This window comes from Motacilla alba, chromosome Z (assembly GCF_015832195.1).
Source record: "Motacilla alba alba isolate MOTALB_02 chromosome Z, Motacilla_alba_V1.0_pri, whole genome shotgun sequence".
Taxonomy (NCBI): Eukaryota; Metazoa; Chordata; class Aves; order Passeriformes; family Motacillidae; genus Motacilla; species Motacilla alba.
The window spans coordinates 27,163,328-27,177,586 of record NC_052046.1 but is presented as its reverse complement, the minus strand read 5'-3'; the positions used below and the strand labels follow the sequence as shown (position 1 = coordinate 27,177,586).

Below are 14,259 nucleotides of genomic sequence, written 5' to 3'. Positions count from 1 at the left end.
CTTGTTTTTGCAGCCAGACAGGATGTCTTTAACAAAATAATTATTTTAATAGTAATATAACAACAACAACAACAACAACAACAATAATAATAATATTGTCAGAAAAATTAATGCCACTGAGTACCAAAAATATGCAAAACAAATAAGGGTCAGGATCAGGAACACTGAAATATGAATATTCAATTAACAGTAACAGAAATTATTTGGGACATGGTATGCAAATGATGAGTGCCTCAGGCTAAGCATTCTCAATAGCAAAGTCAATAAGTCATTTGTTAAAAACAACCCACATGATTGTTTTTTCAGCTCATGAGAAAATCCATGTTGAAGATGTTTGCTTTTCTAACAACAAAACCAAACAGGTTCCATAATGCAAGCCTTAAGAGGAAGTATAACCTACACAGTACTCACAGCTAGGGAAATGATAAGAAGGAGAGATGCTTCAGGAGAAAAAACTTGCTAACCAGTGGTTTTTACATTGACCACAGCACCCCATGTCCCACATGCTGATTTCTCAAGCAAACCTGTGGCCAACAGAATTTTTTCCTTGAACTGTAAAATTCATAGGATGCTTGGCTTGCATCAAGAACACAGCAGTTTATTCCCCACAGAAACAGCTCTGTCTAGCTTGGCTGGATATAAACAGAAAGAATTCTTCACTAATTATTTATACAAACATAGCTGCATTCTGGAAGATTCATAGGAACTGGAAATTGGTTTAATTCTGATTCTTACTGTTATTTTGATTTTCAGGGCTGTCAGACTACTGGAAACCACCTAGACCTTCATCCACAAGAAGGTAATCCACAAGTGATTTTTCTCCCCCTGAGAGTACTCATACTGCCTACATAGTAATAATAATCATAAAGTATTTATATAAAGCACAATCTTTACTTGTACAAAGAATTTGTCTTCCAACCTGTCCAGCTTTGAGAGTACTTGTATGAGTACATCACAGCTGTCGGCATCAACCTTGCTGCAGATGTTGGCACTACTAGAAGAAAATTCTTACGTGCCTGGAATGGCATTACACTTATGTGTCCTGGCAAGCAGTGGCTTTTTCAAATCAATTTTTCAAAAATGACTGCTTTTATGAGTCAAGTGGAACTTATTCATAAGTGTTTTCAGATTCAAGTCAATTGGTTTTTACATTAAGCGCCTCCTTCTTTCCCCTTTTCTACCCACTGGAAGACCAAGGAGTTGAAATATCGAAACAAGCTTAGCAAGGAGAGTAAGAGGAAAAATATTTTCCTGGTGCTTTGCATGCTGTCATCCACATCCTCTCACTTGTTCATGAAATGCAGCCATAATAGGGAATATGTGAAATAAGTTCCCAGCAGTTTAAAGCAAAGCTTCAGTGAAAGGGAGTGAGTGAATAAAGAATAGTGCAGCCAGTGGAAAAAGAACTATCATTTTGGACCGACAGAATACTGTGGATCTGCAGTTATCTGGGACTGTAAACCAAACCTTAGGCTATTTTAAGAACATTTGAAGGGTTTGTGGGACTGGCTCTCAGTTTAGGCTCTGAGATTAGCATTCCACTTGTGCAAAGTACCATGGAATTTTAATGAATAAAAGTAGCCAGAGTTTCTGCTCTCTTCCTGAGATTTGTGTGTTTGCTAATTTAGAGACACATTTCACATGTGACTTCAGTGGTGCATTTGTACTAGCACCGTACTGAGGCAATGGTTAAAAAACCTAATGCTGAGAAAAGTGGCATCTGTGAATCTTATGCAGTCCTAGATACACACATAAATGTTTCCACACCTTAGATAATGAGATATTGAAATACTACAACGAATACAAAGATCTAAGAGGCCAGTCCACTTTGCTGCTGTGAGGGGTTTCTGGATTTAAAATAATGGAAAAAAATCAAGATATTATTTAAATTTCTGTTCTAAATGCATGACTGTTTTTCCTTAGGAAATGAGTCTCTAGGACCTGATTATCTTTGCACTTGTTTTTGTCAAACAGAGTTACTCTATTGAAATAACACTTCAGGCCCCTTATGCTGGGTCCTCAAATGGAGTTGGATATCTAACTTATTTTGGTAAAACCAAACAGACATTTTTCAAGGTCTCCATCTTAGCTAGTCCTTGTCTTTATTACAGGTTTTCTAAATTATTTTTCCCTTAAAAAAGTTGATTTACAGTTGCAGGGACCCACCAGCAGCACAACATGAGAGGAGCTGGGTAGGGAACTTCTTGGTCTCATAATGACCATCCAAAAACCTTGACCTAGCCTGAGAACTAAGATGCTTGACCCAAATCTAAAATTTTGTGTAAGCCATTTATATGCCTTTAAGAAGACTGTTCAAAAAATTTGTTTTTAGCCTTGAGATAAGGCATTGTGAGATGTGTAGCAGACGCTTTGGGACAAAGTTTTAAGACTTTTATTGACATTTGTTTTGGAAAAAAATTAGGTAGCTGTCTGTATAAAATCTGGTCACACGGTCCTGAAAATCTGGCTGTATTCTTTTTGTTGATCAAAACCATAGAGTAATATGCAATGTAGTCTTTTTTATTTCAACAGCATGAAATATTTTGGATATTAACTGCTTCTTAAAATGACCATAAATTTCAACACATACCAAGAAAGACAACAGCTTCAAACAAAAACGGAAACATCTCACCACAACACCCAAATCTTCCCAGAGCATTTCATCCAACATTTCTGGCACTTAACTGCACTCTCTAGTGCAGTTTCTGGAGCTATAAATATCTGTTCATTGTCACTTAATGTCACAGGTTAGAGTAAATGCTTATATGCTGAATTTTAATATTTGTGGTTTTGTTATAATTTAAAAGTCACATACAAATTGTTATAAACTGCTGGAGCACAATCAAGTTTGGCTAAAAATCTGGCTAGATGACATAGTCTCTTCATATGGGTGTGCACCCATCACTGGAAGCAGCTGCTGGGTCTTGAACAAGGCAAAAGAAGAGGCGGATAAGAGGCAAATCCTGTGGGGTATAGTGATTTTTATTATGCCAGTGTCCTCACTTACATAATGGGTCAGGTGTAAAAACTCCACTCCAAGAGAGTACAGGAAGTTCAAAGTAGTCTGAAGGTATTTATGCCTTTTGATGGACGACAGGTGACTCAACTGTGCTGACAGGAGAGGGATCTGTAATGTCTTAAACAATCGAAGACTCCTGAAGTGTTCCATAATCCACATCATTGCATCATTCAGTGTGAAACTTCCCACCCCTGAGTACCTGGGCATTCCCACCTGACCGCAGGTGGATATAGACACTGTGAATTCCGATGTTTTGTGGGCTTTCCCCACTCCTGACAGATCAAGCCAGTGATCATCACTTTGACCAACAGACATCAAAATTGCAACAACAAAGTCTCCTTTCAGCATCCAACAGGTGATAACTCTGTACCTTTCTAGTTTCTTTTTCCTATTTTTTCTATTTCTACCTCACATTTATTGTTAAATAAAAATCCATTCTATTGACTTTGGCATATGGCCTTGTTTGTAATAAGCAGATCTTAACACTATGTAATTACCTTTTAAGTCAATTACTCTGCTATTTCTCCTCATGACTCTATCCTCCCCAAACTGTATCAGCTGAGTTTTTCATTATTATTTCCCAAATAAGAAAAAAGCCAAATGAAAAATCAAAAGCAAAGTTCACATGCAAAGATTATAATCTTCTGGAGAGTTCTCCATGTGTGAGCATATTCAAGATAGCATTCCTATTGACATAGGGGTTGCTACTTTTTGTGAGGCTTTCTTAGTCAGTAAAATCAGCAGCAGTAAAGCCTTGGACTTGGTAGCAAGAAGTCAGTTGCGCATTTGAATCTTTAATTTTGTTGTTATAAACAGCCATATCACATTTCCAGCAAAAACAATGGGGTTGTTTTCAGCACTGCTCTACCAAGGAGGCATATTTTTTATTTTCTTCTTATATATACAATTAAAACCATTCCAATCACAGAACTTTGCCCGACATTCACAAACAGATATCACTCAAAAGTGAAAATCCTGCCCTTCCTTGGGCCAAATAATGAAAGAAAACCTAGCAGTGCAGCATTACTCACTGGACTTCTATTAAAATTTTGAATTTGTTGACTAATTACTCATACTTACCCCAGTGTGCAATAAAAAAGGAGATGTCTTGACATAAGCAGTCTTTTTTCCTTCTGTGTGGGAAAGATGGAAGTATTACCTTTGTCCTAGTTTTGGCCAGGACCTGGAGGTTATTCTATACCACCTCACAGATTTGCTGGGGCCAGGGGGAAGCGACTCTCTGGCTTCCAAGAAGGGCATAATTTCTGATTATAAAGAAGTGGTGACATTTTCCGCCATTGGTCATTTCCTTGGAATTTTTGGTGAGAATTCTTGCAAGTGAATCACCCTCTCTATTACATACTTTCATTGTTAATATCGTTCTTGTTACTGTCCATTTTCTTATTTCATTGCTGTTTGCAATAAACCGTTCTTATCTCAACCAGTGATCTTCACCTTTTGTGCCTCCAACTCCATCCTGCTGGAGCGGGAGGGAACTTATGGTTTGGGAGAGTCTTGGAGAGAACGATGAATTAGGGAGTACCATTCCTAAACCATGACAACCTTTCATCAAGAAAATTATACGGAAGTGCATGCATGGAGTATAGGCAGGTTCTCGCTGTAGAGGATTTCCACCAGTGCCTATGCTCTTGTTGAGTAATAATGAGATACCATAATGAAACTGTAGGAGATGTATGTCAGATGGTTCTCCAATAACATTAGGAAAAAAACCAGCTGATGTATGGGATATTGAAGGAAGATTAAGTTGTTAATGCAGATTAGTATATTCTTAATTTCCTTTTAATTGAAAAAGACATATTGACTTTAATTAAAACCATTTCACAGGAACTGTCAATTAGCACATGTCAAACTAGTTAATTCAGAACAGAATTCTTTTAATTAGGGTCTGCTTTCCTTTAGCTGTGGGGCCGATGAAATCAGGCTTTCCTTATCAAGAATTTACATGTCTCAAAGCAATACAATACAAATCTCTAAAAACTCTTATCTATTATTAGAACCCCATATGGATAACATTAAAATTATGGTGCTGGCATTGTTCATGCCACAGACATCAGAGTTTCCTTTATGACGGTTTGAAAAAAAAAAGGAAAAAGATGGCTTTGAAGAAAGACTATTTTAAATACACAGATTTATCCTACATTAAAGAGACTACAAAATTTATGACATAGATGCTCACATTTAAATTATTTAATATGTCTGCTTAAATAAGTGGGCCTACTCAAACGTGTTGTGTGTTCTGTGAGCCAAAGACACATAAAACATTTTCAAAGCATGCAGCATGTAATTCTTCCCTTAAATGAGCTATAATCAAAAGGCGAAAAGAGGCTAGATTTTTTTTTTTTTTGACAATAACATCATTGTTAACTTTCACTGCATGTGAAGATTTAACAGTGATTGCTAATCCAGTGGCTGTGAACATGAGAGTGCTAATGTCTTCTCAGTTATCAAATCGTATATAGTCCCTGTCTTGACTTTCACATAATTTCTGAATATATCTCTAGCTTGCTGATGGGTCTCTGCCTGTTGGCTGATGTACTGCTTTAAAGACCTTCTCCATGGCTTCTGGGAACCTCCATGTGGGACATCTGCAATGCTGGTCGCATCTCTTCAGGAGTAAGAACAGCTGAGAAAAATATAACAAATCATAAAAGGAATAATTGCAAAACCTAGTCTTAGTCTAATCATACAGGGCTTAGCCACTGTTTTACTGACCTCTGTCAACATAGGATTACAGAGATTAGTGAAAGGAATACTTAATAACTGAACTGTGCATTCTAAAGAGGATTATCTGGTAAGATATTTCATATATCCTGATGGTTTGTTGAATAAACTAGGAACCTGATTATGGGCCTGACTAACTCAACCATAAAAGAAGAATCATTCCTCAGAATCAAGTATAACTGGTGTCCATTAAAATTTAATGTGTCCTAGAAGTACACATTACCTAGGATCCCACCCATATCAATTTTTCCCCCAGGGCAACTCTCTGGTAAGGGTGAGTGTAGAGCTGTAGGAGCGCCATGTGTTAAAATCTGTGTTGAGGTTTCTACAAAACCTTGAAAAGTGGATGAACTCTAACTAGATGATCTGCAAAACTGAAATGTTGTGCCCCAGGAGTTCTTCAGCTCGAGCAAGAGGCTGTGTAGAGATGTTACTTCCCTGCCGAGTCTCCTGTGTAAAGCGTACCCTGAGTATAATTAATAACTGTAGCTCTGCTTTTAAATGTGACTGTAGATTGGTAACATAAGACCCTAATATGTATTCATTAATCCCATTGCAGTCCATATTAAATCTGTGCTCATCAATTTAAATGCTTACCATAATTTAGAACCCATTCAGCTGGTCTAAGTCACTTTGGCACTGAATTGTGTATTTCAACTTTTATAACATTGCAGAAACAGTATTTTGCATTTTGATAATCTTGCTCAATATATTATTTGCTTCAAAATGGCAATTAGCAATAATTTTTCTTTTAAAATCACTCCTACAGTGGCTGTGCATAGGAAGTATGGCTATGTTCTCCACAAGGGTCGTAAAACTGCAGGTGACTGCCTCTTTTGCTCTGTTATACTGAATTTCAAACTGTAAAAAATATTTGAATAGTTTAAATGATAAGAAATTCTCAGATTATAGTGAAATTTTTAATCTTTGCAGTATTCCAGCCACATGGTTAGTTATTGATGTAGTTCATACATAATGACAGGAACAATGGAGAAACAATTTTATGAAGGGAAAGTAATATATCGAACCCTCACACAAAGCCAGTTGGAAAAGGAATTAAAAGCAGAAGATCCTCCCTGGAAATGTACCAAAGCACCTCTCAGCATAGCCTACTATGTGCCATGCTGTCAAAGCAGTGCAAAGTATTCTTTTTTTTTTTTTTTTTTTTTGCAATTAATACTAAGGTGACTCATCGCTTAGCAGCAGCCCTAATATTTACACCCCTATGGATCTCATGACTTAGTAGCAAGCTTTGACTTCAATTAAACCTGTCAGTTTCTGATAGCAAGAAATCATTACAGAACTTCAAAAGCACTTGAACTGCAGCAAGATCTTTACAATTATCTATATAATATCTTTCTGCTTTTGTTGTCTGCTTGATCTTCTGTGACAGCCCCAACCTCTTTGTCAACTTTGTTCTTTAAGAAGTTGAACCTTAAAGTATGCTATTAAAAATATATATGAAAATGCTGCAGTATGCAATGGATTTCACCCAGTCTGACATTTTTTTGGGATAAATTCTTAATAAAAGTTGCCCATGTGAATCATGTACTGTTCATGTATTGTTCATGAATCAAATGAGGAGCCATTTAAAAATTACTAGCATTACAGAAATGTAATAGCTTTTTAACAGATTATTTAAATTACTGTAGCTCTGATCTCCAATAATTTTATCCAAACAGCTATGTCAGAACTATCCCAGAAAAGGGGGTAACTTTTTGATTGAACTCTTTTCTTGTTGTATTTATGAAATATTTTAGAAGTGAGAATTTCTCAATTATGTATTTGTCCTTCAGAGCAGGACCATAGAGGGTATAGGAACACAATCCTTCAACCCTGGATGAAGCACAAAGAGTTTGGAGGCTTCATTCTGTCCTTAAAATCACAGTGAGTAAAGCCTTATACACACGCAGAGTAGAAAAGACGATTTGTTCTGACCAGTTTGTAGATCACTTCCTCAGGAGTCTTTGGTCCCTGCAGCTTGACTTGCCTGGCACTTCCTCCTGTTCCAAGGAGGACTTTGAGTCATGACAGCTGTGCTCATGTTAAACCACGACAGCAACTGGTTAGCAGCACCCAAAGATGGAGCCCCCACCCATTAAACCGTGTGTGTTCCTTGCTCAGTCTTCTAGACTGATGTCTTTTGTTTGCTATTGTTTTGAGGCACGACCCAGATTTTTTCAAAAACCACTGTCTTTTGGACAACTGTCTTCAACTGCTTCTTCAAAAATTGCTATTTTTGAAGAAATCAATCTTTGTGTTAAGCAGTGAAAATTGCATGGTCAAAAAATAATGCTAAGGTGTCTAATATATGCCTAATTATTTGCAATGTTGTTTCTTAGCTCTAAACAACAGTCTGTCTCCTCATTTTGAAGAAGGGACCTACAGACCATCAGCAGTTCACCGATATAGATCAAGAGCTGCTGGCTTTGCTCCCTCTGTGTCTGTGAGCATATTCCTCCAGGTCATATTGCCTCACACTACAGAAATATTACCTACTCATTTATTAAATAATTTTACAAGAATAACTATACATTTGGGTTGTTCACATATCTTTAAGAAGGATTCGAATCAGCACATAGTATTTTGCAGTGAAGTCATAAAAATGTGCCAACATGAAACCAGCTAATGATGAAAATGTTGCATGCAGATGTCTGTTTCCATATTATCCCATAAAATAACTGTGTATTTTTATTTACATGAGTAATTTTAGATGCAAACATTTTACCAAAACCCCATTCATTTAGGAAATATATAAACACAATGAGCTTAATATAAGAAAGTGTTTTAAAGCACATTCTGGTGATTATAAAATGAAAAGAAATTAAAAGAAAGTCCTCAACTACTTTTCTTTCCTCCTCATGATGAGAAAGAAATATAGGTTATCATCTGGCTTATTATTTGTCATGTGGCAGTGACATGAAATTTGTGCCTCACACCATGTATTCTTTACGTGATGAAAAGGACTATGGTTTAATTTTTTTTATTTGAAGGTTCTGTCTGGGCACATTGGCTACCAATTTTATTTTTATTGCAGTGCATGGATAGCTAAGTCACATATCCTTATGTCAATACAGAGTACATAGGAAAGGAAAGAGAAAGTATAATTTTTGTTGTTGCTTTTGTCTTTTGAAATTTCCAAAGTGTCTATGCACATTGGCTACCATTTAATTTTTACTGCGCTGCACTGATAGCAGTGTCACATATAATTAACACCAAGGTAAGGAAAAAAAAAAGGAAAACTAGATTTCTCCCCCTGCCTCTGCTAGGAACATTGTTTGAAATTTTTGTATTCTGTGAATAACATTTCCAGAGGGTGGTGGATATACTGAAAGATCTTACCTCCATTGTAAAAGAAGTATAATGGTATATGTATTTCTATTGCTCTGTAAGAGAGTGGATAGAAAATATAGTGCTACTCACATTTCTTATCAGTGGGATACAAGTGGATTCAGTATCTAGGAACAGTTAATGTAGACACAGCCATTTCCCAGGAAAGCTGGAATAATAACAGAATTTAATTTCCCCAAATCAGTACATTTTATTAAAGTGCTTATCCCATGTGTCATGGTTTGACCCTGGCCCAATGCCAGTGCCCCCATGAAAACCCATCCTCCCCTGGTGTCTACTGCGAGATGTGATCAGAGACAGAGCAAAGCAGGCCTCCACTTGCAAACAAAAGGAAAAAAAACTTTATTAGCACACAATTATAAAATGGACACACAGAGCAGAATGGAAACCTGTCAAACATTCCTCCTCCCCCCACTCAATTCTCACAGAATGACACAAAACCTCAGTTCTTTATCCAGTCCATCACACTCTTCAAATAATCAACACAGTCCATCTCCACCCTTCCGACAATCACCTCTCATTTCATCAAGGAGAGAAGAGCCCCCCCTTGTGCCACAGGCCAATCCCCGTCACTCAACAACTGCACGTCGTGACTTCTTCCTTCCATGTTCAGTGCTCTCACCACTGCACATGGACCAGAGCTGCTTTTAGGGTTTCCCTTTCAAGAATGCCCAGTTCCAGAAGAGAACGACAGTCTCTCACTGTTTTGGGACACCAGTCCCCCCAATATTTCACCCCCTGGGGCCGAGGGGTCTCACCATTACTCATCACCTGTCGTCTCCGCTCACGTCACTCCTTGGCGCCGCCTCCTCCTGTTCGGGACACCAGTCCCCCCCAATATTTCACCCCCTGGGGCCGAGGGGTCTCACCATCACTTCTTTGGCGCCGCCTCCCCCTAAAATGCAGTCTCTGTATTACAGGAAAGATTCTGCTCATGGCTATACAAGAAAGAGTCCAGCCAAAAGCCACTCTATCATCTCCTCCACCTAGGATTTCCTCAGCTTCTCTCCGTCGTTCTTCACTTGCACCGCTCTCTCACCCTTTATATTTCCTCTCATCTGTCTCTCTCTCCTTCGACTCCCGGAGGATCAGCATTTGCCAGGTTTCCACCTTCCGCAGAAGGGTTAAAATCACAGTCTCTGCTCAGCTTGAACTCCCACACTGCTACACACTCTTCATTGGGCACGGTTCCCATTGCCCCCCCCCACTTCTCTTCCTCGGCCCGGCCGGTGCTATCAAGTTCAAGATAGCACTGGCACTTCTCTTTCACTCTCTCTCTCCCGAGGAGGGGGGGGGGGCTGCCCACTGCTTCTCTGAGTTCCTCCACCCCTCCGTCTCTGTGGGGAACTCACTCTTATCCAAGCCATCGCCTCCCGTCTCCGGCCCATGGCTCCGGCCTACCTCCCCCGGCCGCGTGGCCTTCCCCTCCCCCACCCAGCCCGAAGCTGGGCAGGGGAGGTCTGAACTCTTCCATCCACCGGAACCAAGAGGACGTTCCCGTTGGGAGCTCTCGCTTTTAACCCCCTGTGTTCTCAGAGGCGGATCCATATCCTCAATGGTCAAACCAGGTGCCAATATCCACATCTGGGCACTTATTGGTTTGACCATTACCACCTCCCAAAAACTCATTTCCTCTCAAACCACGACACCATGCATCCCAAAATAATTTCTGTGTCCACCTCACTGTCTTTTAGCTTCTAAGCAGAGAATGTGACACCCTCTTTCGGATATGTAGGGGTACTCTGTTGCTGTGGTGGACTCATTCCTCATCAATGACTTGTATAAACAACAGTTACCAAGATGGACACGGTGCCCACCTACTTGGGGAGGACCAGACAGCTGCATGACTGCTCTCTTTTCATGATGTGTCATTTTACAAGTTAGCACAAGCAACAGGCTTGTACAGCCCTTGGATTAACTTTGGGAAAATTGTGCCTTATTATGGTGAATCTATGGTGAGCAATTGTCTCAGTTTTGGAGAGCAAAAGAGGTCAGCTTATTTTATTTTATAATTTATTATTAGAATTTGCATATCATACACAACATTGCCTCTTTATTCTTGACGTTTGGAACAACTGTGTTGTGGTACTAAAAACTGTCTTTAATTTTTTAGGAGCCACTCAAACACAAGGGTAGAGGGGATGGCTGGCTTTCATAGAGACATTAGCAGCGCTGGGCACAACTTTTAATGATGCTGATGATCTTTTCCCTCCTGTAGCTCAAGTGAGACTGAACAAGAGGGAAATATTAAGTAGCAGGTGTTAGAGAAAGAGGGATAATGCAGCAGTTTTGGAAGAAGTGCTGGACGGAAATAAACAGCTAAAGTCTTCATCTGGAGAGGGAACCCAGAACTGTCCTTTCCTCATGAGCTGCAGGAAAAACAGGGAGGGTGTATTGGGGGTTAGTAGAAGGCAAATTTTAACTTATTTCTAAAGGTCTCCATATGTTTTTATTTGTGTTTTCTATTTTCTTTTTGGCTGCACTGGAACTTCTTTGTTTTATATTTTATATATTAAATGTTCTCCCAGAACATTTTTAAGTTATAAAAAACATACTTCTCTCAGGGCTCCACAAATGAACTATGACTTGTTCCCCCTCTCTAGGTTTTTATTAAGCTCAGTGGGACTAGTTCCCCATTGTTCTGCACCTTGTGCAGGTCTTATGTGTCAAATGGGTGTGAAATGTTGGGTAAAACTACAAACATATCTTTGATCAGCCTTGAAGTTTAGGATCACACACCAGAAATTTGTGTCCAAATCTTACATCTCCAGTGTGGGCTTGGCTTCTTCAGATGACAGGTGATACCACAGGTATTAATAAGCCACTTTCTCTTCCATTATTATTTCTGTAACAAAATGAATGCCGGTTTAATTTCTAAAGTATATTTCATCACTCTATTCCCTGCTCTTTTTTTCTTTTTCTTTTTTTTTTTTTTTTGGCAGCCACCACGAACCCTGGCAGGAGGCTGAAACTGGAAAGTAATAGCAGGAAAAATGGATTTTTCTCAACATGTTGAATACACTGCCAAAATCAAAATCCCTTCGCAATTCCACCTGCAGTCTGCAGACTTGCTGTTACAGAGGAGCTGAAGCTAAATAACCAATGATGGACTTTACATGCTAAAAAGAAAACAGCCCAGAAGACTGAAGAAAAAAGCAGTTTTTAAATAATAATCAAACTTATAGTCATAATAGAAATGATTGATTACTTTCTGTGATGAACTTTCTCCATTCTTTCTCTTGAATAACTGTAATGGATGGTGATAGATGCTGGTACTCAAATTTAGTTTTGTTTTTTTTTTTTTTTTCTGTCAGAAACTTATCCTTAGGGCCTTCTAGTTAGAAGCTCTTTTGATGTCTAATCAACCCACACCTCTCATCTCAGAGACTCTTCAAGGGAGTGTGTACTTATTGAATAAAAACTTCTTGTACAATCTTCAGAATGAAATAATTCTTATTTCTCCTAATTTGATAATTTGACCTAGTAGCTGAGATATAAAGAGTCCCCTTTCCTTACAAATAGGAAAAACCAAATACCATAGCTTATAAACATTGTCATGGTCTGGCAAAGTCAATTTTGTATGCAGCCAAATATTGAATAGTAAGTGTCTTAGTAACAAGCAGGAAAAGAGAATTTTTTGAATGCCGTTTTTATCACAATCACCTACTTATCTCTCACTCAGACAATACTACATTGAAAGGAAATTTCTGTGAATTGGAGAAATAAGCATTTGACCACATGTAGAAAGACAATTTTCCTATTTTATGAACTTATGCACCAATTAAAAAAGCTATTACAGTTTTTCAGCAGATTACCTGTAAGTTTATTACAACCATTGTCTGATATTCTATATTGTTAAGTTATATTTAATACTTGTTATGAGATTAAGACACAAAGATATATCTAGTTTAAGGAAACATCTTCCAAATTCATTTGTGAGAGAGCTGTATTAATATTAAACCAAATATTCAGATTAATGGTGATGGGTTCATTTAATGTCTAATATGTCTAACAGCAAAGAAGAAATCACTGACTAAGACAGTGGAGAGAGAAATTTTGGCGTAATCACTGTCTCTTTGCAATCACTTCCCCAGATGTTTATACATGTAAACACTGACTAAAAATCACCTAAATTATTTAATCCAATGCTATTAGAGCTTTTGCTGGTTGTTTATGATGATTGACCTGCTTATGTAAGTACTTTAAACTAGTGCATTATCTGCAACTAACTTGCAACAGGTGAGTTTAACAGCTGGTTTAAAACATGTGTGTTGATTATAAAATGAACAGAATAGTTCTAAATTATTTCAAAATTTATGTAAAAATGAGTGTATCAAAGTACACTAAAGCATCTGACTATTTATACTCAAAGTTTAAAATCATAAATATATGATAATTAACCAGTAATTTTGAAATATATAATTTCCCTCTATGTTTTAATACTTTTAATAATGAAGATCTTCAGGCTAGCATGTTCTACAGAAGACATGCAAATGTTTAGTGAAAAAAAAAAAAGAGAATGTATGATGGTACTCATTTGAAAGCAACTTTTAATGTGAAAACACTATTAACACATTTGATCTGTCATGATGGGCAGCAGAATATGATTTTACAAAAATAAAAAGAAACTTTTATTGGAATGGACCAGAAATTTAACAAAAAGTATTTGAAAAGGATTATATTTCTGGACATCTAGTGCAAGCAATTATTGGTAATAATAATATTTCCTTTCATTGACAACTATCAGAGATATTAAAATGTTGTTTGGTAGTCTGTTGATCATCTGTCATTTTCCTGGCATACCAAAGAAGTTAAAATAAAATTTTTTGGGAAGAAAACTATTACTTTTCTGCCCTAGATTTATGATTAAATTCATAATAGGAACTGATTTTATGTTGTGCCATCAAGTGACTTCGTGTATTACCCAACAGCTTTCTTCCTGCCAATCCAAAGATGGGCCCAGAAGGAAAAAACTGCTCGCTGAACCACATACCTCTCTCTTGCTCTCAAAACATTATATCAGAGCATTTGTTGTAGGACACCACAACCAGACATGAAGAACTTTTTGCAGCAGGACAAGTGGCTAAGGAATGATCTGCGGATTTGCATGGGATTCTCTCCTTTTCATGGTGCTGCAACTTGCTGTC

At 37.9% G+C, this 14,259-nt stretch overlaps 1 long non-coding RNA gene across 8 annotated transcripts in view; it reads left to right on the top strand.

Moving 5' to 3' along the window:
* The window catches only part of LOC119695971, a 46,493-nt gene extending 32,553 nt beyond the window's left edge, over positions 1-13,940 (top strand). For 7 of the 8 annotated variants that reach the window (XR_005255465.1, XR_005255468.1, XR_005255469.1 and 4 more), the window contains 2 exons: positions 754-799; positions 12,055-13,940. This is a non-coding gene — a long non-coding RNA (uncharacterized LOC119695971). Of the gene's footprint in view, positions 1-753; positions 800-5,541; positions 5,654-7,557; positions 7,649-12,054 lie in introns of all 8 variants that reach the window. The other variant, XR_005255464.1, reaches the window with a different exon arrangement.
* Positions 13,941-14,259: the final 319 nt, after the last annotated feature.